Below are 24,061 nucleotides of genomic sequence, written 5' to 3'. Positions count from 1 at the left end.
GGAACTCGTTATTCAGGTGCAGGCCGACACAAATATTTATAAATGCAAGGGTTCACGCGCCGTTTGCACTTGAAGTGGGCGCGGCGCCTATTTAAAATAGTCTTTGAAGAGTTGCAGGCTGTGGCGGCGTTTTTCCACGCGGCCGAGGCCAAGCAAGCGCCGACGAGACAAAGGTGGCAGTGCGGCAGCGAGAGAGCGGCTTTGGCGAGCACAAAGTGCAGCCGACAAGCTCGGCACTACACATTATGTTGTGTTAAGAGTTGATCCTGCTAACACGCAAAATCCATTAACATATTACTCGGCGCGGCACCCCTTTTTGATCCACCTCTCGCACCGGACCGAGTTTTTAACCGGCCGCGAGAATTAATGCAAATCCGCTACGCACTCGGCCTGAAATCATGCTGCCCGGCATTCATAATACAACAAAAAGAGTTTGAATCGAATTTCCGGTGGGAAGGAAAGCGTTGAAAAAGCGCACCAACATACCTGCCGATGCAATTTTTCATTTTAAGCGGCGCACCGCAACTCGAGTGGAATTTGATGTAATTTTTATTGCCGCTCATTTTGCCAGAGAGCTGAGCGCGCCCGGCAATTTTTCTTCCGCACGCTACCCCCTGAAATTCGGCCCGCTACAAAAACGCATTTCCACACGCAGAGCAGGCAGTAGGAGGAAACAAACAATTTAGAGGCGTTTATCACCCTCAAAGAATGTTTGAACATTTTTCTCTATTCAATTTCAAAAAAGAGATCAATTTTGCGGAACCATGAAAATATCTTAAATAATTTGTTGTTTTGACACATTGGTTACAAATAATTAAAATGTATTTATTTAATTGAAAGAAAATTTTAAAGAGTCCAATTTAAAAAATCCTCAAGAGAAGGATATGTCACAATTCGATTTTAAATTTATTCCATTCATGTTCAAAAATCAATCTCAAAATGACAGTATTTTGCGTGCTACAGCAAATTACAGCAAAGATAATAGTTCAAAATTGAAGCGCTGGAACATAAAATCAACTGGCAGCAATGAAGGGAAACAACAGAAGAGGATCAAAAGGGATCGAGTCAAACTGCTTTGCGTCGTCGTTGTCTTCGCATTCGCACCCCTGGCCCGTGTAACAGCAGGGGGAACTAATTTTTCGAATGGAGTTGTTTGTAGTCGCAATAACTTTTACGGCGAGTGCATCATTTCGCGCCTTATTCATCGCGTGCCGAGGTGCAGCGTGCGGCAATTGGCGCCTGTTCGTTACACGAAAGTGCCGCTGTTACACGCGAAAATTGCATCGTGGATCGTGGCGCGCCAGAAAACGAGAGGTGGAATTGAATAAGGAAGATTTAATGATGATTAAATACGTGACGCGAATGCTGCACGCGTTGAGAGAGACAAACTGCGTCTTCGACTTGCAAATTGAAACGGAGAATCACTCAAATCGCCGTTTACTCATTCCTGTGCGCGCGATCGAACGGCGCGGGCGAACAAAAGCCGTCATATTTCTGATGCATCGAAGAGGGTCATAAAGGAGAGCATTCTCTCTGCTCCGCGCGCTCACTCACACCGACGACTTTGCAAAGAGAGCGGGATTGCAACACGCTATACTGGCGGAGCTGCTGATGGAGAAGAAAATGATATCTGCAACCCGCAGGCCATCCCTGACAGAATCCACGTTTGACACGTGGCGTTGCCACACACCAAAAGGGGCGAGTTCAAAAGAGAGCAGGTTTGCACAACCAGTGCGGTTGCGCGATTAATTATGCCGGAAAGTGAAGACTCCATTCGGGAAAAAGAAAAGTCTGGCCAAAAAGGATTTTGTTTATTAATGTTATACTCTCATTATGTAGGGATAAATTGGTTCAATGATTCTAAAAATTGGCAATGAAACCAAATTTATAAGATTTTTAGACCCTAAAGTAAATAAAATATATCATATGAAAATTGTAAACGGTCTGAGCCTAGTTCTAAAGGCTTAAAATTGTATAGCTTATGATACTTTGACGGTTCCATGATGATTGGGAGGTCTGAAAATATAGTTGACAGTCTAAAAATCAATCAAAAAATAGTAATTAAATATTCTACGATTTTGTTTATCTTATTAATTATGATTTTTTTCATCTGTAAAAATATGAAAAGCTGAGATGATCTAATTTCAAAGGCTGGTCGCAATTCCCGTTGTCTACGATTACATCTTTTCAAATTATTATGTGTTTCTAGGCAGAAGCAAAAGGTCGTAATTTGCTGGCTAAAAAGAGAAACCTGTCTCAGCGGTCTCGGAACCAATTTCCGCGCAAAACTCTCAGAAATACATTATTTGAGAGCTCCGTTTGGGAGAGCGAATCATTATTTTGGGCGACGAGAGAGTGAACGAGCCTTTTTCTCTCTCACTTCCCTGGGGCACCAGGCGGGCGAAGCATCGGCGAACGCGCGCGCCTCCATACACATTCAGGCCGGTTGAATGGCACCGCCTCGTTCACCTGATGCTCCCGCTCGCAAGAATACGGCGGAGGGATGTTGCTATTGATCTGATGAGCGCCACTTGTTCTCTCTCTCTCTCTCTCTCTCTCTCTCTCTCTCTCTCTCTCTCTCTCTCTCTCTCTCTCTCAAAACAGAAGGAGTAGGGCGTCTCTCTCTCGCTTTTGTGCACATATATTCCATTATACTGCCACCAGTTCTAAAATATTCCTCGCCATTCAGCCACTTTGCAATTATCATTCATCGCCGATTACATCGCTGCCCCCAACCACCTCTGAGACTGGATCGATGCATTTCAAGCAAGGTGGTCAACGCAGAAAAGGGCTGTGAAATTTGACAGCAATGATTTTAGCCAAGAGGCATCAGGTCAGGTGCTGATTAAATGCTTTTTAAGATTTTCACTTCTACATTAAAATTCAAAGATGACCCAGCAGTTTAAGACGAAATTAATCAATATGTTTAATTAAAATTAAACCATATCCAATTTTTAGATGTTTTCAGATGGTTGAAGATGATGCCAAAATTGCAATTTCCCCTGCAAAGATAATAAAGACTAGATCAGAAGCATAATGTTAAATAGGAAATTAAAACCTTCAGGATAAATTAATAAATTTTCCCAAGATTTCAGGGCCAGTATTGCAGTAATGCCTTAAAATTGCGTGATTCGTGCTAGTTTAATGTCTAAAAGTAATTCCCAACCTTATACGTATATTCCTCTAATTTTTTATGCGATCACCTTTCAGTTCCTATCTTCTGTGAAAATACATGTTGATTTTCCAGACGTTCCGTAACAATCGCATCAATTGGAAATTCCAGCTGCATATATGCATGGATTCAAATCGTGCTGCGAATGATCGGGAAACGCAAAGATGCACCGACCGACAAATCCAAGGCGCGTTTTGCCAGTGCGGCGCTGTACGTACGTGTGCGTCTAAAATAGAGAACGGGGTTGATTTGCATATTTATGGAGATACAAAATGTATTCAGCATCGTAAAGCAGCAGCCGGCAGCAGTGCATCCATCCTGCTGCCAGTCAGCCGAGCGAGCGAGCGACGTTTCATCCTCTCTCTCCTTGCATTTTTATCTTTTTCACGCCCATAAACATAATATAAAAGCAAAACGTGCCAATATTCTCACAGGAAATGTAGAAGAGAGCCGAGTTCTCGCCTTCGCCCGCTTCCCGTTCGCTCGCTCTCTCGCGCCGTGTGTACGTGTGAAAATTCGATTAGGATTTCGAGAAGCCATGCGGAAATTGTGTTCCCGGCAAGAAACATGTACGCGGGCGGGAGGCCTTCTCTGCATGCTTTTTCGCCTCCACCCGCGCGTCGAGAGCGCAGCCTCGCTTAGGATTTAATCCCAACCATCTCTCGCTTTGTGACCGGCGACTCGAGAAATCAGCGTGCGCGCTCACGGTAATTGGAGAGCGGAAATCGCGAGCGCGGCATTTACGTTCGCCTTTGAGGTGAAATATTATTTGTTGTTTGCCCTCGATCGATGCCTGCTGCCTGCACGCCTTTTAATATGCCAAACAGAGCGAGCTTTAATAACGGCTCAAGCTCCTGGAACGAATTTGATTACTCGATTCCAGAGTTGCGCTGAGTCTCCAGCTAGCACAGCTTCATAAAACCGACATAAATTTTTGAATATCAAGTGTCTCGTTATTTTGATCGTACGAGTTTTAAATCAATCCACAAACATGGTAATTGAAATGTCAAGAAATGTTTCATTTCAATCAAAGAAATTCAAACAGAAGGAAATTTATTCGATTGAAAGCACACGAGTTTCAGCCATTATATAATATGTATGTCATTCTATATGATGGAAAAAGAAATTATTGCGGTCGTGTCGAAAGTGGAAAAAGTAAAACAAAAAACACGTGGAGAAGGAAATTAGTTTAACCAGACTGTTGAAATAAAAACAAATATGAAAAATGAATATTTTTTTTATTTAAAATGCTAAGACTGCATGTGAAACCAGTTAACTCGTGGTTTTAAAGAACTCAGAGAAATAGGTTGAGTGAAATAAAAAGTTTAAAAAACGGTTCCCTCTTTTTCTGTGAAAACACGGGACTATTTAATGTTATGTGATAAGTATGATCAGCGGCTGCGCGAGCATCAGTCATTTCAAAAGAAAAATTGAGCTGCAGGAAGGGTAAATGGCAGGGTTTGACAAGAGCGTACAAGGGGGGAGCGCGCGCCATATAATCCGAAAATTTAGGTGTTTTTTCGGTACCATTCGATATAACAAGATGAAAATTGCCAAAAGAGTAGCTCTCGTTATTTATGGTTCGTTGGATCCACCGACTCCGAAATTATACAGTTAAAATTTCATGGGTTTTCAGGCTGCCATAATTTCCATTATTTCTTGAAAAACGGTCTTATTTCATTTCAACAAACTATACATTTTTGGAATCTGTTCAGCAAGACGAATCAAATGATGTGTCAACCAGATTGTGTTTTAAGTTCCAAAATCAACCAGCTTTTCAAATTGGTCCAGACATTCATCATATCAACATTGCGTGCAGTCAGTAGGTGGATGGGTGACCGTCTGCATGTCGGCTGCAAAACTCTAGGCTGACTCGCTACTTGCTGCTTTTCACCTTTCCAGCATGCGTGATTTGGCTTCACGGGACGAATGTCTAGCGTTTCAATGCAGTCCTCGGTGCGGAGGCAAGTGGCCCTTGAGTGGGCTGGGTCCCTGTCCGGCCTGGTGCGCCTATGTTATCCGTTCGCGGTGTTATTTGGACCCGGGTTTCAGCATTCGTGCTAGTGCAGTGCGCGCCCTTCCCGGTCCTCGGACAGGAATAAAAAGAGCAAAAAAATATGTATTTTAACACTCATGGCCGCTGAATTATAAAGCCAAAACTTTTGCTTCGGATTTTCTTATAATTTAGTCAAGGTAGGAAAAATTGGCTCCAATATGAGTTTGATTCTATGATTTTGAGCCAAATCGTTTTGTCCAACAGAATTTTGTTTTGAAATTTAAAGTAAACTTATCCATATTCCAGAGTGTAAAATCCACTAGATTTCATACTTTTTTGGCACATGAAAACCACTCCTTATCCACTGGGCCATCAATTTTCGTGTTCGCCGTTTATCGCGCGAGGAGAACGTCAATATGCTTTTTGCACACGACGTCGACATTTGAGAATAAGAAATCTGATTTCCCGGGCAGCCGAATTTCCGCCCCGCCAACATCTTTATATATGTGTGTATTTTGCTTTTATAGCCGACATAGCCTGCTAGCAGCGGATTATTTTGCTCTCTCCGCCTCTCTCCGTGCGTCGCCGGATTTTGATCCAGCGCGAGAGGCTGCGGATTAATAAAACATACGCGGTGGCCGAGCACGCTGCTGTCAAATGTTTGATCACATTCAAATTTATGAGCGGCGTGGTATAAAACTTGCGGCCAGCAGGGAAAAAACACGCCAAGGATGCTCCTCGGCCATGTGGGAAATCTTGCTTCCCGGCGAGTGTATGATATTTTTGCAGCCAGCGCGTGGTTTACACTTCCGGCACATCGACCGCTGCCGTCGTTTTAAAAATTCAATCAATCATGTCTGATCCTCAGGAGATAACAGTGTGCTGCTCTCGAGGAAAGGCGGCGAATCAGCTTTTTAATTCATCAATTGCCTCCCTCGCGCGCAGCAAACGGTGAATCGACTGACTACAAGCTGCGTGTTGGAGGTGTCGCGATTGGATTGTCATCGGCAGGAAATGCTGGAAAATTGCCATTCGCCTCTCGCGTCAGTGCTTAATGTAGAAGCCTCCCTTGGTCGCCGTTTCGCTGTTATCATGGTATATGAGAGGAGAACACATCCATATTCTAGAAGTAATTTATTTAATTTTAAAACTAGAGACTTTACCTATGACAGAAAAACCGATTACAGCAAACGAATTTTAAAGTGGAGAGTACAAATTTCAAAATTAAGTTCAATTGTTAGCCGTGGAATCCACTTTAATTATTATTTGTGGAGAAAAATAGGCTTTAAAGATATTGAGAAAAACCATCGGTCATTTGAACAGAGAATAAATGTGATATTTAATTATTTTACTCCTGTTTATTTATTTAATTTTTTAATAAAATCCAAAGAGAAACAAAAAAATCCTCTTATGCTGAATATATCAAATATTGAGGCTGATTCAATAACTGAAATATACTGAACTGTTGAAACAGAATGCATCAAGTACGCCTAAATTTCCCAGTCAAATTAAAAACGTCAAATGCCATTTTTTTTAGTTGACATCACTGTCAAAAATCAGTATATTTCAATTCTTTATGTCTCGGTAGGCTGCATTGAAAAGTCACGAACAAATAGCGCGAGTTTGCAACAAACTCTCGTGACAAATTTGTGGTTTGGACACGCATCAAGCATAGTACACTCGTATTTAGCATCGATGTTACACAATGACGTGGCACTGATTACATGCAAACGCGCTCGAGTGGAATTCGATCATTTGCAGCTCTACTCTACACTCAACTCTCGACGCTGCTGCTTTTAGTCAGAGAGCGCGCGATTTGTTTATTTTGGTGTTTTGCTTGCTGCGCGTCGAGCACCCGCTTGTTGGCGGCAGCAGCGAATTTATTTTTTATCGCGCGCATAGGAAAACAGATTAGGCTTTGTTCCAAAGCTCATTATCATTTAACGTGTGCCGTCGCGAAAGCTTTTTGTTATTTTTCTCTCTGAAAATAGATTCGAATGGACAAAAAAGAGCGCGCGACGCGGAGAGAAAGCCAGCGTCACGCCAGCTGCAGCAAATTTGCATAAATATTTATGCACGCGGATATTACTTTTTGCTCGCGCGAGAGGCGACGGGGATTTTTTCGAATTGCATTTTGCAACCAGGTATAATTGAAATGGCTGCTGATAAACGTGTTACTGTATCCAAATTAGACAATTGTAAATTCTGTGAGAGCAATATTCAATTATCTTCTCGATGTCTGTAAAGATAATTATTGCTAGTCATGCGCGGAAAAATTGCAGAGAGTAATTTAAAAATGAATAATTTGTTTAGCAATTAAGTGTACACAGCAGACATCTACATAAAAAAATAATATAAACAAGGATTTCAAAATTTCATATTGGTGCGGCTTCACACACAGTAACAGCATTTAGATCACATTCAAGAAATGAAATTTGCAATTGGTAAAACACAATATAGGTGGGGGTTTATTCAACTTCTAGTGATAAAATCAAGCCTTTTTTAAATTGCATTTTTTTGTAATTAGATTTCCTGGATTCGATGAAACAACAACGTTTTGATGTTTGTTGGAAATGAATATCCATGAAGGTTGAAACCGGTGCAAGAGCACAAACGCCCATACGCACCCGCATCGGTCGGGAGCGCGCGCGGGCGTACAATTCTCGCTCACAAAGGGGTGGGCTGGGGGTGGGTTTCAATTAGCCTGGGCAACGGTGCGCGCTCCTCGCTCTGGCATAAATAAATGTATGTATTTACACCGAGGGCAGTGGGTGCGTATTTGCGATACAAAAATGAACCGATATTTCCATCAGAGCAAGGGCGATAGCAAAAAGCGGCATTTTCCTCGAATCGCAGTGAGCAGAGCTCTGCTGGGGGAAAAAAAAGAGTGCGTATGTGTGTGTGCGCGCTGTCACGCTAATCAAATTTCGGGCCGCGCGCACAAAACAAAACGCAAATTGCGTGCTTTTGCCGAGCCCATCCAGTGTGCAGCGGCGCGAAATGAAAACAAATTGCGAAAACGGGCGAGAGTGCTTTTTGCGTGCGCTCAAACCAAAAAATGTGCCAAATTTACGAGGCCGGTGCTGAATTTTTCATCATAAAATGGCTGCTTATTCTTTCGAGCACACGTTTGCACCATTTAAAGCGCAATATTTACCAGTCACCGACTGGTGCAAATAGAAAGCAGGAAATATTGCCAGCCCACAAATAAATATAAAAAGTCTCATCCCCGAGAGTGTAATGAAGCTTTTTGGCATTACCTAACTCAACTTCCTGGCTCCCTTATGTCATTATGATTGACACAACAGCTTTTTCATTGAAAAAACTGCCCAGTACAAACCAGTAACGTATATCCCTCTCTCATGTAATTCTAAAATATAAATAAAATAAGTGTAATACGAAAAAGCTGGAAACCAGTTGCTTTTAAAAATAATTATTGAGCATTAAAATATTTATATATGCATGACTGTTTTCGATTGGATTTGAAGGATTTTGAATAAAATCTTGCCCCGTTTTTAAAAAATGTAAGTGTTAATTTTGTTATTTCGATTTTCTCAAAGCGAACGGAGGTTTTACTTGTTGCTCTGCTACAGTTAAGGATAAATAAATCCACTAAAATGTTGCCAGTTCTTACAAAATAAATAAAATCGATACACAAATCATAATGAACCTAAGTATTAAGTTCTTTGACTCTCAGGCGTTAGTATTGGAGTGAAAACACCTGAAGAACCTCCCAAATTTTGCCTTTAATCAATTCTCCCTTACTTTTCCACTTATTCTTTTCTAATTATCGCTCATGGTCATGGAATACACCATTAAGCAACAACACATCTTGTTTTTCAAAGCATCAATGAGAATTATTGTAAATTGTAATATTTATTTACCAGATAAAAAGTCAACAAGAAGCAGCATTTTCTTTCTGGAAAGGCCCCTATTTCTTTCTACAGTCACGTGACTGGTCGCTGTTTTGTTTAGAGTCACGAAGTTGTTCGTGTTTTGAGTCCTGCGTGTTTCAGCGTCAGAGACAGGTGATGACACCGACACCTTTTTGTTGTTTCTCTTTCCTTTGCAGCTCGCTGCCGCCGTTCACGCACGACAAACCCATCTCGCGAGATGAATTCCGTGTCAGCAGCATTATTGCTTAACTGAGACTGAAGTTTCGTGGAGGCGGCGAATCGGAAACGAATTTGGCCGTGCCATCGAAACAAGGAAAAACAACTCACGTGCAGCACTGGGGGATTAGGATTTTGTTGTCGCCGCAGATGCGTTTCCGTTACTTCTCTGGGGGATGACGAGGTAACAGTTGTTGGTGCCTCGGAAGGGAGACTTTCTCGCCTTTCAATTAAGGGAAAAGAAAATGGACTATTTTCTACATAGAAATAGTCGAGCTCCACGGATTTTCGATCAAAATACGTGCGGTGAATTCCTTTATACTGATTTATCCGCTTCGCACCTTGGAAGCAGTTTAGGATTTGTCTTCGCGAAAGTACAAAACGCCTGGCATTTCATTCAGAGCCGCCGGTGTAGATGCAAAGTGGTCCTTTGGTAGGCTGGGCTTGTGTTTGTTGCTTGAAAGTGAGTTCTCAGCCCGGCAAATTGTTTGCTAACAGAACTTTGCCCTTCTCAAAGCAGGCTAATGGCTTTAATTGTCTTATCTTATTCTGACGTATATATTAATTTCACTAAAACTTAATCTAATGTTCAGATATCTGTAATAATATCCGGACATAAATAAATTGGAAGGAAAATTGTTCTAGTAAATTTTTGAAGCTTGGCAGAGTCTTAACTTTCTAGGACTCATTTGGCTATGTTGCTTAAAGGAAATTTAACCACGCCGGCCTTTGAAAACGATTTATTAGAAGAGAAAAATCAAGCCAAATTAAGTGAAGCTTAAATTCCAATTCTCTTTGCACATTTTTGAATCAATTTAATGCTGGTCATGCAATCTTGGGTGAGGACCTGTTAGCAATGTAAATTTTGGACAAAATTTGAACTTTTAACTATTGTAAGGTTCTATTTTTATTATTGAACTGTGTAGAATTTAAATTAATTGTTTAAAGCCACCAAACAAAACAACTTTTGCTATAGCCGAAAATTATAAAAAATTTCAATTTCCGCCTTGCATTAAGCTTTGCATCAATCCACTTTAATCAACCTCATCTTACAGCCAATTAAGTGAGGAGGGATTTGTCAGAAATTCCTCCAGTTTGAAAGTTTGAAATTCTGCCTGACTCAGTATTTACTGCCGACTCTCAAGAGCTGATTTAACTAATTTCCCGGAGTGCTCCAGTTCCATCTAATGCAAAATATCTCCTTGGAGTGCCGATACGGACACGTGCGGCAAACGGGAGCGGATTAGATGCGCTGCAGTGTGTGCATTTTTCGCAGAAATCCTTTTGAAGTGGTTGGTGAGTGCCGCATCAGCATTATTGCCGAGCGTCGAAGGCTCCGTCTGGCTGCAATTGCATAATTGCACTGCGTCACTCTGAATTATTCATCAGCACGGCGGGGAAGGAGGTCGGGCTTGGCGACTCGCATGAAAAAGTGATTAGCAATTCGGGCTGTTTACGACGGGCGGGGGTGCATTTTTTAATAAGCGGCCGCGATGATGCGCGCATTCGGCGGCGGCTAATTACGCGCGAGAAGAAGTCCATTATTCTAACGGCAAGGAGCGCGAGATGTTTATTACGGCCGGCTGCTGGCTGCCGGTGGTTGTTGTTGTTTTTAAAAGGTCGTAAAAAGTTATGGAACCGCAGCAGCAGCAGGAGCAGCGGCGGCGGCAGCCGAGTTGGCAGGTGCTAAAATATGCATCCATTTCGCGTGCACGACCCACGACGAGCCTAATGAAGCCGGCAGCCGGCGTGCTGCGAGGAATAAAAGAGAGCTTGCACGCGGCCATTTATATTTAACACTCGCATACACACACACACACCGTGCTCTCGGCAGCGCGCATGCAAATTTCATGACTTCATTTGCACGACGAGCCGAGCCACGAATTAACTTGCAAATCGCAATTATGCCATGCTGGAGTCAGCTTGATGCTCAGACTGAGATATACGATGTGCTGCCTGCCGTTCATTACTGCTGGAATTGAAACGGGTGCTTTAATCGGGCGTAAAGCAATGAAGATAATACGCACATTTAGGCCGATTTTGATATTTTTTAGCAGAGATTGTTGAGATGAATAAAAATGATTTAATGATAAAATTTACAGTTAAGCCCTGGAAAAATTCTCGAACGTAATAAATGATTTTCGTATATTGCACTCATTTGACATAAATGAAATAATTCAAAATCAAATTTTGAAGTCACAGTTTCAATCATGATGGTATTTGCTGAGTAGACACTCTGATAATGATCTCATTTCTGAGACTATAAAAAACTATCAAATAAAAACGGATCTTATAAAAACCAGCTACTTGTCCTCTATGTGACACTTCTTTCATAGATTAAATTTAAAAAATTAAAAAGCTCAAATATCTCTCATGTATTTTAAAAATGAGTAAACTTAGTCTGCTTCTTATCTCGGTGAGAAATATTACGTGTACTTTCAAAAAGAATTTTGTGGCACAGGAGACTCGAAATAATTTTCAATTAGAACGGAACTGCAAATATTTTTGTAATTTAAAAACTACCCAACTGCAAAAAATACGATTGTGATTTACCTGCAGCTATAGAACAGTCCAATTTCCATACTCCCCTTTTGAATTTTATGATGAATTAATAAAAACAACATTATGTTATGAGCCAAGCAATGCGGAAATCTGTTTTAATCTCACATCCCTTTAGCTCACCAAAAGAAGTAAAAAAGAGCCTGCTGCGATTTGTGTGCATTTGACGATGCAAGGAGCGGCTGACCACTCGGTTAGCATCACACGATTGTGTTTAATATCTTGAGTGGACACGACGTTTTTATGGCGCGCGGCATATGGCCTGGTCATAAATACAGAGAGCGCTGAAACAACAGCCAGCTCCATTCCAGCCATCGTTCGCTTTTCTGCTGCCACTGGTGTGCTGCACAAGCGAATAATATGCATGTGTGCTGTGCAAAGGGCAATGCACAAAGAGTCAGTCGTCCGTCGGTGGTGCAGGCAGCAGTGAAGTGGCTTTTATGACTCGGCACGAGCTGCATTTTGTGTTGCTAGCTGCCAGAGAAACTCGGGAATAAAACACCGTGCTCTGAATGAGGCCGGCGACCGTTTCAAAGAGTCAGTCAAATCGAATCTGCTGCTGGACGGGCAAATTAATGAGAGGCAGGTGGAACGAATTAGTTTGTGCTGGACCGCTGTTTTTATCGAGTCTTCTTCAAAGGGATGCCATTTATATGGCGCTAATTAAAACGGACAAAGCCGAAACATTTTCGTTATTTTCGGCCGTTTCTGTAAACACAGGCCACCTCTTCTTCATTAAGATATTTAGCTGGAGAGCTATGAGGAAATTAATTGTCCCTTTGCAAATACATATTGCCAAACAATGGAAATCAAATCTCACCAGCTTTTCGATTGGGCAGAGACTTTTAAACGATATTAATTGTAAAAATGATCGAAGATTTTAAGATGGCTTTTTAGTGAAATTGTCAACTTTTTTTTAAGAATTATAGAATACATGTTTTAATTATTGTTTACAATCTATGATTTGTAGAGAAGGCTGAATTTTTTTCATTTCTATTTAAAAAAATTCAAAGAAGTTCTTTACTAAAATATACAACTTAGTTTTTGTGACATTTTCATTCCTGGATTATTGTATCAAGGAGTTAATTGTCTATATAAAAGTGCAATTGAATTATTTTCGCTGAAAATTGCACATACATCTGACTAACATGGTAATTGCGCACCATGTTTATATTTCATTTTGACTAAATGATAGTAAAAAACATTAGTTTCCTTCTTCTCTCCAAGGTGAATTCCCTGTTACAAGTGGTCACCGAATCAGCTGTCAAAAGACGATCTAGTTTCGCGTGGCGGAGGATCGTGGCCTTTCTGATTGTCCAACAATAACTTATTCCACTGGCAACCAATCACAAGGTCCGTGGTCCACCACAGGAAAATAGATTGCTTTTCGACAGCGCATAGCTCATAACAGGGAACTCGCCTTGGAGTAAAGGAAATTTATGTTTTTAAACTATCATCTGGTGGAAGGGGAGTTCTGCAGTCCCGAAATTTAGAGGATGGAATGAAGAAGACTGACATTTTTCCTTGTAAAATTAGACCAAAGAAAGTTTTTCGGTTTGAAAATCTCAACTAGAACGCTAACTTCTTGAGAATAAGAGAGACCTGATAACAACGGAAAATACGGTTGAACACGAAAATTTAGCCGATTTTGATGATATTCCAGTTTAAGATGATTGGAAATATGGATTGGAAATAATGATATATAAAATTGCATGATTCTTGGGTATTTGCTCAGATATATATGGAAATAGTCGATCGTGTATATTTCGCAGCTGTACTCATCAATGATCAGTTATTTGAGCATGCAGAAGTTTCAAATGTTTGTCGGGTGAAATTGAGGAAAAGTGCTCTTCCACTCGCCATGAATGACCCTAGCAACCGGATGGGTTTACACTCGACAAGAGCACATTTATATGTTTCGTACGAGCAAGCAAAACATTTACAAACACACGCTCTCGCGCGAGACGTGTGCTTTTTATTTATTATCTTTGCTCGAGAAACCCAATTCCAGAAATAGATTCGAAGGTCGCCTGGCTTTCTCTTATACTTCCTCCTTTCTTCTCCGCACCGCCGCACATTCTCTGCAACTCCTCGTGGCAGTCCATATAACCGACCGACTGTGTGTGTGTGTGTGTGTGTGTGTGTGTGTGTGTGTGTGTGTGTGTGTGTGTGTGTATGTGTGCGTCGGTCGGAGCAACTTCATCCATCTCGAAGTAGTAGTTCGCCCCTTGTATATAAATACACATATAAGAAAAGGGTCTCGTCTACTTTTCTTTGTGCGCCGAGAGCGGGATGGACGTTGATAAAAGTGGTTGATTGCAGATACTCTATAATTCTTTCATGCTCCAGAGCAAGTTGTGCCACGGATCCTGCCCTTTTCCTTCTTTCTCTCCAGCCAGCCACCAGCCACCCTCGTTGCCTTTTCTCCGCTTTTTTTCAGCTGACGTGTGTCTGTTGGTCGGACTGGCGGGCACGCGGAAAAGAAGAAAGGAGCGCGCAAAATCTAATTTGATTGCCTTACCTACACGAGAATACACACACACACACACACATAGCGTACCCTCACTGCCGCTTTTATGTGTGTTTGTGCGTGCGCGACGTCTACCTGCTTTCCAGCGGACAAATTTGATTTGAGTCTCTTTCCAAAATATTTGCACGCGCGCCGAGATTTTTACGTACACCTCGGCGCCGTCCTGCTGAATCGAATTATTTTCTCTTGGCACGCGGTGCTGTGAAAAGGCAGCGAAAACCATGGCCGACGGGATTTCGGACGAAAAATGAAGCGAATCGGGCTGCTTTTATTACGTCTCCGCGCTTAGCTCCAAATTCGTTTTGGCACTTGTCAGTCTTTCACGAAATCCGAGTTTTTCTTATTAATCAGCCGTCAATTGATTTTTCTGTGAATTCAAATTATATTTGTATCACTCATGCAGAGAGTATGAAACGTCCTGCTACATTCAATACTTACGTATATTTTTTTTAAGTGATTCATGTATGAAATTTCAAAAATAAATTTCTTGCCTTGGGTCCGGCAATTTTGTTGGATTTACTAATTATTTTTTATTTTTGTAATACTTGGCCCCATTTGACCGGTAAAGAAAAAGACGTGTTTCACCAAATCTGGGCTTCTAAGCATCAGATTTACAAAAGCTTGCACTGTTTGACTTTTTATGATCTCCCCTCGATATCCAAAACACCCCTCCCACCCCATTTCAACCCCATCAAAAGTGGACAAAAATTCCTTTTTCGCAGGTTGAAAACACATAACGCATCTAATTGAGCGAAAACTATTCAAAATGGCTCAAATTCAATCCTAAGATGATCAAGTTGAAAAAAGTAGATTTTGAGTTTCAAGGAAAAACAAAGACTTGATTAATATAATATCTAACAAATAGCTGAAAAGAAATATTTCATTTTTTAGATGAACCTAGAACATATCAATTTCATGAGGCAACCAACACAAAGAATCTTTTGAAAGAGTTATTTAGCGCGGACCCAAAGATAGTTTCAAAGGCATTGTTTTGCTAGCTGGAATTCCGCCGCCCACAACTTCCGTCGGGCCGCAATTAAAAGGAGCGCTCACCGATCGAGTTTCAGATCGTTCAGCGTCTTAATGGATATTTAAAAGCAGCTGTCCGAGAGAGTTAATGCGATTCGCACTTGGGCAACTCCACGCGGCTGAGAGTTGAAAGCAAACAACAGTCACGCTCTGATCCGCGCGTTGCAAGGCGCAATCTAGGAAATAAATAAACGCCAGCACGAGATTTGGGCCGCGGCCAAATCGGCTAGCATTAATTTTTTGCGGCTCCGGAATTTCATGCGAAGTAGCCAGACCGCAACAAGATAATGTATGTAGCGCGAAAGATAAAGTTGGTCTGTCGCTTTAAGCGGCGCACTTTGTTCGAGTGACAAGTGAGCCTCATTGAGCAACCCGAATTCGCAGTTTCAACATCAAAAATATATCGGGCTTCGTTGCGTCTCTCGTCTGCTCTAAACGGGTCAAAAATATTGCGTAATAACATAACAACTACATGAAAACCTTTTACTGTTTTTAATTTTTTTACTTTAAATATTCTCTGAAAATTAGGAAAGAGCTTATGTTTCCAAGGTTGCTTTTCAAATTTCTCATAGAATCAGCTCCAAGTTTTCATCAAGTGGCGAGCATTGTCTCCCTATTGGAAATCAGGATTTATGTCCCCAGAAGGGAACTATCCCTCATAATTCGCACGCCGTTGCGACGAGAGTTATCGAGATCAGACAAAAAATCATTGACTAATCGTTCAATTATTCGATAAATTTTGAAACTCTATTACCCAGTCCTAATAATTAGATTATTGCTCACTATAGGTTTTTTTAAATTAACAGTTCAATCAATCACCAATTGAAGGCAACACAAATCAAAATAGTTCAATTGTAGCCCTCTATCAATCCACTTAAACAAATTATTTCAATAGAAATTTATTTTTAAACTGACTAATTTGAAATAAAGCTCTCTAAATGAACAAAACGGCGCTATGTTCGCAATATATGTTGAGGTTGATCTTCAATCTCTCATCGCGACTATTAAATTAGTGAAACGGAGACGATGGTACAAGAAACGATTTGCATTCACCACCTGTCAGCGTCCATCTGTCGCGCCACGTGGACCACTGATTGAAGAGACACGCTCGGTTAGTTAATAAGTTGCGCCGCCAGGGACCGAGTGGCCGACGTCACGCGATATTATTTTTGGCGGGCATCTAACAAATTATGCCGCGGCCACATGTTGGCGTGCACCGGCCACGGAAATAGCTCCACACACACTCGCATACCGCGCGAGACTTAATAGATTTACACGAGCCTGTTTCGGGGGACGCCTCTTAATTAGGCGTAAAATGCTTTTTCCCTGGGACTATATTTAGCCGCAGCAAAAACACTCGAGCAAACCATTTCGTTCCAGGGTTTAGCAAAAGGACGGACAAAAAATACTGGTGTTATTTTTTCGAAAATTTCCAAAACTTTTTGCGCGATTTTTTATTATTAAGAAAGGAATAAACTTCGATATAAAAAAACTTAATTGAACCCATTAAGAAATATTTAAAAAAAATCTCTAAGCGTCCAATCTTACCGCTTCCATTTTTAGGAGTTTCGTGAGCCTATTTAAGCAAAAAATATTAAATTGTTAACTGTCTGAAAACCAACAGACTTTTCAAGCAATTTTTCCACATAAAACAGCCTTGGATATAACCAGACGGACGAACCATGTTTCGTTCCTTGCTCTTACCTTGGGGAGGGTGGGGGCGGAAATTAATTTGATGGAAAGAGTGCCGCTTGCTGCGGTGAAAGAACTAATATTTTGGCTTTGTGTCGAGTTCGTCGAGTGGAGCGAGCGAGCAGACCGGCGGGCCTCTTCACTTTTGATGAGTTTCGTGTTTCATCATCGAGAGAGCATTTTCGTTACAAAACACAGAGCAGCGAGAGCACGCACAGCATCAGCTGCGGATGATATAAGGAGACGCAGAGGGTGCCGCGCGCGCGTGGGAGTTGTTACCTGGGCAACACCTTGCTCGCTCTTTTTCCACTCGCTGCCCTCTCGTCTTTCATGTTTGCCACGCGCTTTTGTAATGCAAAACCGGCCGTAGCCTGTGCATCAATCAGACCAAAGTTCGGGGGGTATAATGCGGCCGCTGATATCATCGGGGGTTTCGTTGATTAATATCCGTGCATGCTGGTCGCATCAATTAATTATGAATTAAGCAACTTTTAGCGCATCATAGTTTGAATTATGTCGGTTAGATCCTGAGACTTTGTGGTTCTTGTTTATCTCACGGCAGTTGATTAAATCATAAATGATGGCAAAAAGTAAAAGAAAGGAACGCACCAGATTATTCTAACTTATGTTTGTTTTGATTTTTTTGTCTTGGATTTTAGGGGAAATTGTATCTTCTATATCAGCTGGAAAATGTTCATATCTTGCTGCCTAGAAAAAAGTTCCTGCGAAAAAATGAAGATTGATCAGTTCCCTTGGGGAGGTCAAGAAGAGTCTAACAGAAAATGGATTATTTTTTAAACTGAAGCTTGGCATCCCTGATTTGGCTGTCCAAACGTTTTACAGAAATAAGAGAAAGCACCAATTTCCCTGTTTTGATTTTTTGTAAATATTAAACAATTAGTTAAGTTTAAAACAATTCATATTTAAGATTTTCTGTTTTTCATTTTCAACTTTTAATTTTAATTTGACACCCGAAATCTCAAAATCTCAAATTAAATTTTTTATAAAACCTGCGAAAGAGGAAAGTCGGTTGTTGGAAAAAAAAATCATAAAGATCCTCAGACGCCTGTCACAATGTTTGCTAGGACTCTGCAATGTTTCCTGCACGTTGAGACGTATGCAACCTGCGCGTTGCTAATGCCCGGCGGATAGCCTAACTCCATCAAATCTGCAGATTTTCAGTTGCTAGGCGACCGATTTTGTCAGTTAGATGTCACTTTATACCGAGTAAACATTAATTACCGAACGACCCTCCATGGTATGATCGCTGTTTGCTGAGTTTCATTATTATTTCAAAATGGAATATGTATTCCACTAAAGTTTCCACATAATGAAAGCCATTTCAACAGCGGAATCCATTTACATGACAAAAAGTTCAATTTGCGCCCGATTTTACCTCACAACTTGCGCTGAATTGAAAACCTGCGAGGAAAGTGAAAATTCGATATATGCAGCAACAACAGCGCCAAGGCAAAACTTGTTTGATTCACATCAAATCCAACGCATTTGCGGTTTCAGTCGCTGATTAAAAGCAAAACCAGCGAGCGAATGACAAAACGAGCAGCAGTGTGTGTATTATAATCTTTTGCTTTATTTACGCAGGCTCGGAAATTAATGCACACTCGCTGGGCTCATTTATATTTCACGGCGACGCCATTTTTTATTTATTTTGGCTGGTGCGACGACGACGTGCGTGTGTGTGTTATTATTTGGCGGCACGAGATCGATACGCAGCAACATCCGATCAAAAGCCGCCCTCGCACACTCGCGGCGAACGAATTTCAATTGAAATAACGCGCGGCGTACATTGAAATCCGAATGCGAATAATAACGAACGGCTGGCACGTCGAGCGCGGCGGCGCCCTCTGCAGGCGAACGCGTTTTAATCAATAAAAGGTACACGTTACTTGTTTTATCATCTGCTCCCTCGCAGCGCATTCCCAACCAAAACTACACGCGTTCCGACGCACCCCGCAACACGTATCGTCGCTCGCTCGCTCTCCCCTTGACAAAGTGGGGTGTCTAGCTGGAAATTCACGCATCTGCTGCAACAGGGGGCAATCAATTTTTGCGGGCGGCGCGACACAGAACCGGCCGCCGCTACCCCGATTTCGTTGGAATGTTGCGCATAACGAGTTTTGTCGAGGATAACGCTCGCATGCTTGAGGGGCACGCGATAAAGTGTTGCGTACCCCGAAAACTCGCACATACGCAGTTGCAGAGCGTTGTATAAGTTCAACGTATTGTTCTGTTTGAAGGGCACGTTAATTTGATTTTGTACCATCCATGCAATTAAATTTTAATTTCAACGCTCTCAACATTAGAAATACCTGAAATACCATAACATATTACATTTTAAAAATAAAAATATTTGTAATGACAACTGAAGGAGTTTTTGCAATAATATATTTAAAGCTCTTTCCCTAGAGAAGCGACTATGGAGTGAATTTTAAAGTATTTGTTGACCATCTGGTAGTGTAAAGTTAATTCGAACCGGCGCATCGCGATGACTACGGTCTGTTTTATCGGCTTTCCGCTAGCGTTGTAGCCTTTTTTCATCTGTAAATTACCTGACCTACACATTATGTTATATTATGTATTTTTGACTTGAATGAAAATAAACAAGTATAATGCATGTCATATAATAATAGCTCATTATTTGTGGTCTATTGTTCACTCTCACGTTTTGTTAGTCGCATAATACACATCACATAACAATTACATTATTGTCACAGGTAAATAAAGTGAGAAATGACTCCATTTTTCTTACGCAAATGTTTATGAAATTCCAGGAAATACAAATACTCTAAAAACAGAAAAAAGATAAATAAATGCAAATGCAGCCAATTTTATGAAAGTTATATTATTCAACTATCCGTCACTATTAACTGTCACAAAGCTTTAAAGCTATACGAATATATAGATTTCATAACCCCCATTTTTTTCATCAATCGGTGAATCAGAAAACAAAATTTGCCGCTTTTATTTGACAAAATTCGATTTCTTTTCCTTTTTAGACCATTCGTCTCATTTTTAATCTTTGGAATAGTTTTTGTTGTTAAAAATTGATGTTCCATTCTTTATTTCCAGTTACTGGCTCCATTATATTCGATAAAACAATTTAAAAAATGTTCCACATTATTTTCTCCTCGTTGCAAAGTGCAGTAGATTAATACGGTCTAGATACAGCTTCATCTTTCGCATCGTTTCTTTGAGGCGCAGCTGCGGCCAATGAACGGCTTCGTATTTCACTCGAGCGCTAACAAGATGAAGCAGTATCAGTTTCGCAAAACAATTGCTCTCGCGCCTAATATTGTGTATGTGGCACGAGGCAGCTTTTTGCTCCACTGGGACGACTAATATCGGATGAGATGATCGCCTCAAATCCACGGCCCGAGGGAGAGTGAGCTGCTTTTTCGGCTCCGGCAAGCAAGAAGCGTTACGTGTATTAATATTGAAAGGTGGCTCTGCCGCTGACACGAGAGAGCGTGGGGCCGAGAGGCGGGGAGACTTTCCGTCGCCGTGTCGCTTACGGCACAAAAACCTTTTAATTATCCGCCGCGCACACGGCAGGTGACGCAAAAATTAAATCCAATTAAGTTTTCGCACACAAGCCTTTCATCTAAAATTCACCCGCCGGGGCCACCACCAAATTACAAGACACTCGAACAAAAAGGTCAGTCACTTTACCATGCCAAATTACACAGGTTTAAATTAGCCATAAAAACGTCAGTGGTGCCGAATTGAAAGGTATTTTTTGGCTGGTTAGGAAACTTTGGCTCCCTCTCTTTAGTTAGAAACTTATCAGGACCCTGGGAAGAGTTAAAATTGAACTAAAACTCCGATTAATGCCGCTGCACACTTCTTCTCGGCGCAAAAACTGCGAGCAAGGCGTCTTTTCTTTTAATTTCACGGGCAATTAGTTTTCCGCGCGCCTCCCGAGGGATCAGTCGTGCCGGCAGGCCCAATTGCAGGAAAAAAAATCCCAAGCAGGAAGGAGCGGACAGCATGAAAAAGATGCTGCGCTGCGAGCCCGCGATTCGCGCGTGGAATAATTAATTAAGAGGCAGTGCTGCCATTTTTCCTTTTCAGACCCTGCTTTTCCTTCCTCCTCCGCGCTCATGATGAAGAGTTATGACGGGGAGGAGCTGTTTCACAATTAATTGAGGAAAAGGGTGCGCGTATTGTGCGCGAAATATGTTTTCAGATGCATTCAAAAAGGTATTTAGGAACACTCACCAGGCTTAAGTACCACGCAGGCTTTCCACTCACGCAAATAGTCAACAAAATGAGCTAGTTTTGAACAGTTTAAGGAAAATGTGGCAGTGAAGTACGCACAGTAATCAATTATGTAAGCCTTGTCCGTACATTAGGTTCTAACTGATAGTTTTTATCAGCATTTTTTGTGTGAATTGTACACAAATAATTTAATTTCCTTATTCTTGAGTTGGGAGAATAAAATGTTATTCAAAATATAATTGTGCAAAAATCAATCAATGCAATAAAATAGAGAATGAAAATTTCAATATTTTACATCATTTTTTTTTACAGAGTTTAGTTTTTAACAGAGTTCTGTTAAGGAAAGCTAATAAGTTTCAGGAAATATGTAATTTGTATTATTATATTTAATGAACAAAAATATTAAATTTTCATCGAAATAGCATGTGAAGAGAGTGGATTTTAACTTAAGTATTTTCGTGGATATTAAGAAATGTGACAATAAACTTCCAAAAAAAGATTGTTAAAACTGAGTTAAAATCAACTTCAGTTAAAATAAATTAAAATTTACTTGTACTTGCTAGGTAAAGAATTCTTGAGCAATGTGAATCGATTTAAGTACTTTCAAAATTAATAAAAACTCTAATTTTTTGAAAATTTTAATTAAAAAATACACCATTTTTACGTTTGTTCCAGTGTGTGCTATTTTAAATATATCGTTTTTCTAGGTTTAATAATTTCTTAAATCGGTTAATGTTGCTAGATAATCGAGAATGCCTACCCTAACCTGGTAAGAGCATAATTAAACTATCATAAAGAATTCATGTTTAATATTTTTTTAATTATCGACTGCAATTTTCTCATAGTAATAGTTTAACATCAACTGTGCCTAGTAATATTCACCAATATTTTTAAATATGATGCAATAATTTGTTCTTATATGTGCAAAATAAAATTAATTTAAAAAATGAACGAACAAAATCTTAAATTAATATTTCAATGGATTTCAAACATTTTTTCTCACAGCTAAACATTAAAATCCAACAATTTTCAATTATCTTTTCGGAAAAAATTTCTAAAATAACATTAGACGATGCATAATTTGATATTCTGAACTCACCTCAGGCCCGGTGACCTCGACCTTCGGAAGTCGCGTTTTTGCGGCTGCGGCCGACGTGGAGGTGGCAGCGGCAGCGCAAGTCGCGCTTCCCTTCACGTGTCGCGTTATTGCCGCGGTTGTTGGCCGACGCACGTGTCCGAAACCGACCCGCAGCGGGCCACGGGGCACATACCAGCGGGACTGACAACAAACACTCGGCGCCCGAGCAGCAAGCACTCGGAATGCAGGTGGGATTGCACGCACTCGGTCGACAACTCCAATTCACGCAGTTCGGCAGTTGGGCAGGCAGAAAAACAACAGGTCAGATGAGGTCAGGTCGCTCGGTCGGTCGACTGGGGAAGCAAGCGAAATAACGCAATGGTTGTTTCCCTCGAGGCGCCCTCTCCGACACTGAGACTGAGACCCTCTCTCTCTCTCTTTGCTGCATTCCTCTCCCGCTCTCTCTCTTGCTGCGAGACGCACGCAGCATCCCGCTGGAGCGCCACGCCCCCTCGACCGACTGGAAGGGGGCGTGTCCCCGCGTGAACTCGTGACCTACTTTGCACCAATCGCCGGCAGCGGCCCCCATTCACCCCCGCGCGCGGACGCTTTTTCAATGAAAGTATAGCACATAAGTAGTACATTGTTGGAATCATCGCGACCGCTTTTCGGTGCTCCACCGTTTGTTTGTTTATTGCAGTAACAGGTGCGGCTTTTGTGCGCTCGTTAAACCTGCCGCTCGCTCACCTGCACCGCGCGTACGTTCGCTCACTCGCCCGCTTGTTCGCCGGATGAATAAGTTATTATTTTAATTGATGCAGCGCGCAATTATCGGCCAGCAAGCGCTCCCTGTGAATTATTACTGTTATTATTACTTCCACTGCGATTAAACTTGCATCTCGTTCGTTTGCAGCTGCAGCCCTTTTGAATTATTGCAGTGAAGCGGCTGTATTGTGGAATTTTATGCCACTGGCCTTGTGTGTCTAAATCGGATCTTGTTTCAGTTCTAAATGCACTCGTCGGGGCTGGGATCAGAATTATATCAAGGCTGATTATGCGATTTTAGCTCGCACAGTTGATAAATCAATAATGGAAAGAGCTGGTAGAGAGGGTTTAATTCCCACTATAAATATCGCCCACCTTTACCTTCAGACAACCTTTTGTAAAAGAAATGCTTTAATTTATGATCATTAAATACCGACTTTTACAGTCGTTGCAACCGACAGAAATTTTATTTAAAGGAAAATAAAAAGACTAGACACGTTGGAACTTTGTAATTACTTTATTTTTCAAACATGTGTTCTTGACTAAAGATCCAAAATTAATATTTTGTGGGATAATGAGACGAATAATTTTTTTTAAAGGAAATTGATAAAAAGTATAGCAAACATAAATTTCATTTAATGAGTTTCTGGCCTGCGACGTTGAATTGATTTTATTGACTCACACTGAATTTCGCTCGTTGATAAATTATGCCAACAAATGGTACCACTGGAAATTTACAATTCTCGGGTACTTGCAATGCTGCTGTGAATTCTTGGCGTTCAAACATTTCCATTGACGAGCAGAAAAAAGCAAATTGGCTCAACCAATCGCAATATAATCGTACAACTTCACTTTAATTTTAAATGTTTTTGTCACACATTTCAGTTAA

General features: G+C 41.1%; 1 protein-coding gene across 1 annotated transcript in view; it reads right to left on the bottom strand.

Annotated features, from left to right (window-relative positions):
• LOC135947653 (pneumococcal serine-rich repeat protein-like) overlaps nt 1-22,833 on the bottom strand; it is a 162,520-nt gene extending 139,687 nt beyond the window's left edge. The window contains exon 1 of the mRNA XM_065496531.1: nt 22,429-22,833. The gene's annotated coding sequence lies outside the window, so the exon portion shown is untranslated. The remainder of the gene's footprint in view (nt 1-22,428) is intronic.
• Between the last annotated feature and the right edge of the window lie 1,228 nt (nt 22,834-24,061).

Source organism: Cloeon dipterum, chromosome 1, assembly GCF_949628265.1.
Source record: "Cloeon dipterum chromosome 1, ieCloDipt1.1, whole genome shotgun sequence".
NCBI lineage: Eukaryota > Metazoa > Arthropoda > Insecta > Ephemeroptera > Baetidae > Cloeon > Cloeon dipterum.
Note: the sequence above shows the minus strand (reverse complement) of the source record. Positions and strands in the feature narration are given on the sequence as shown.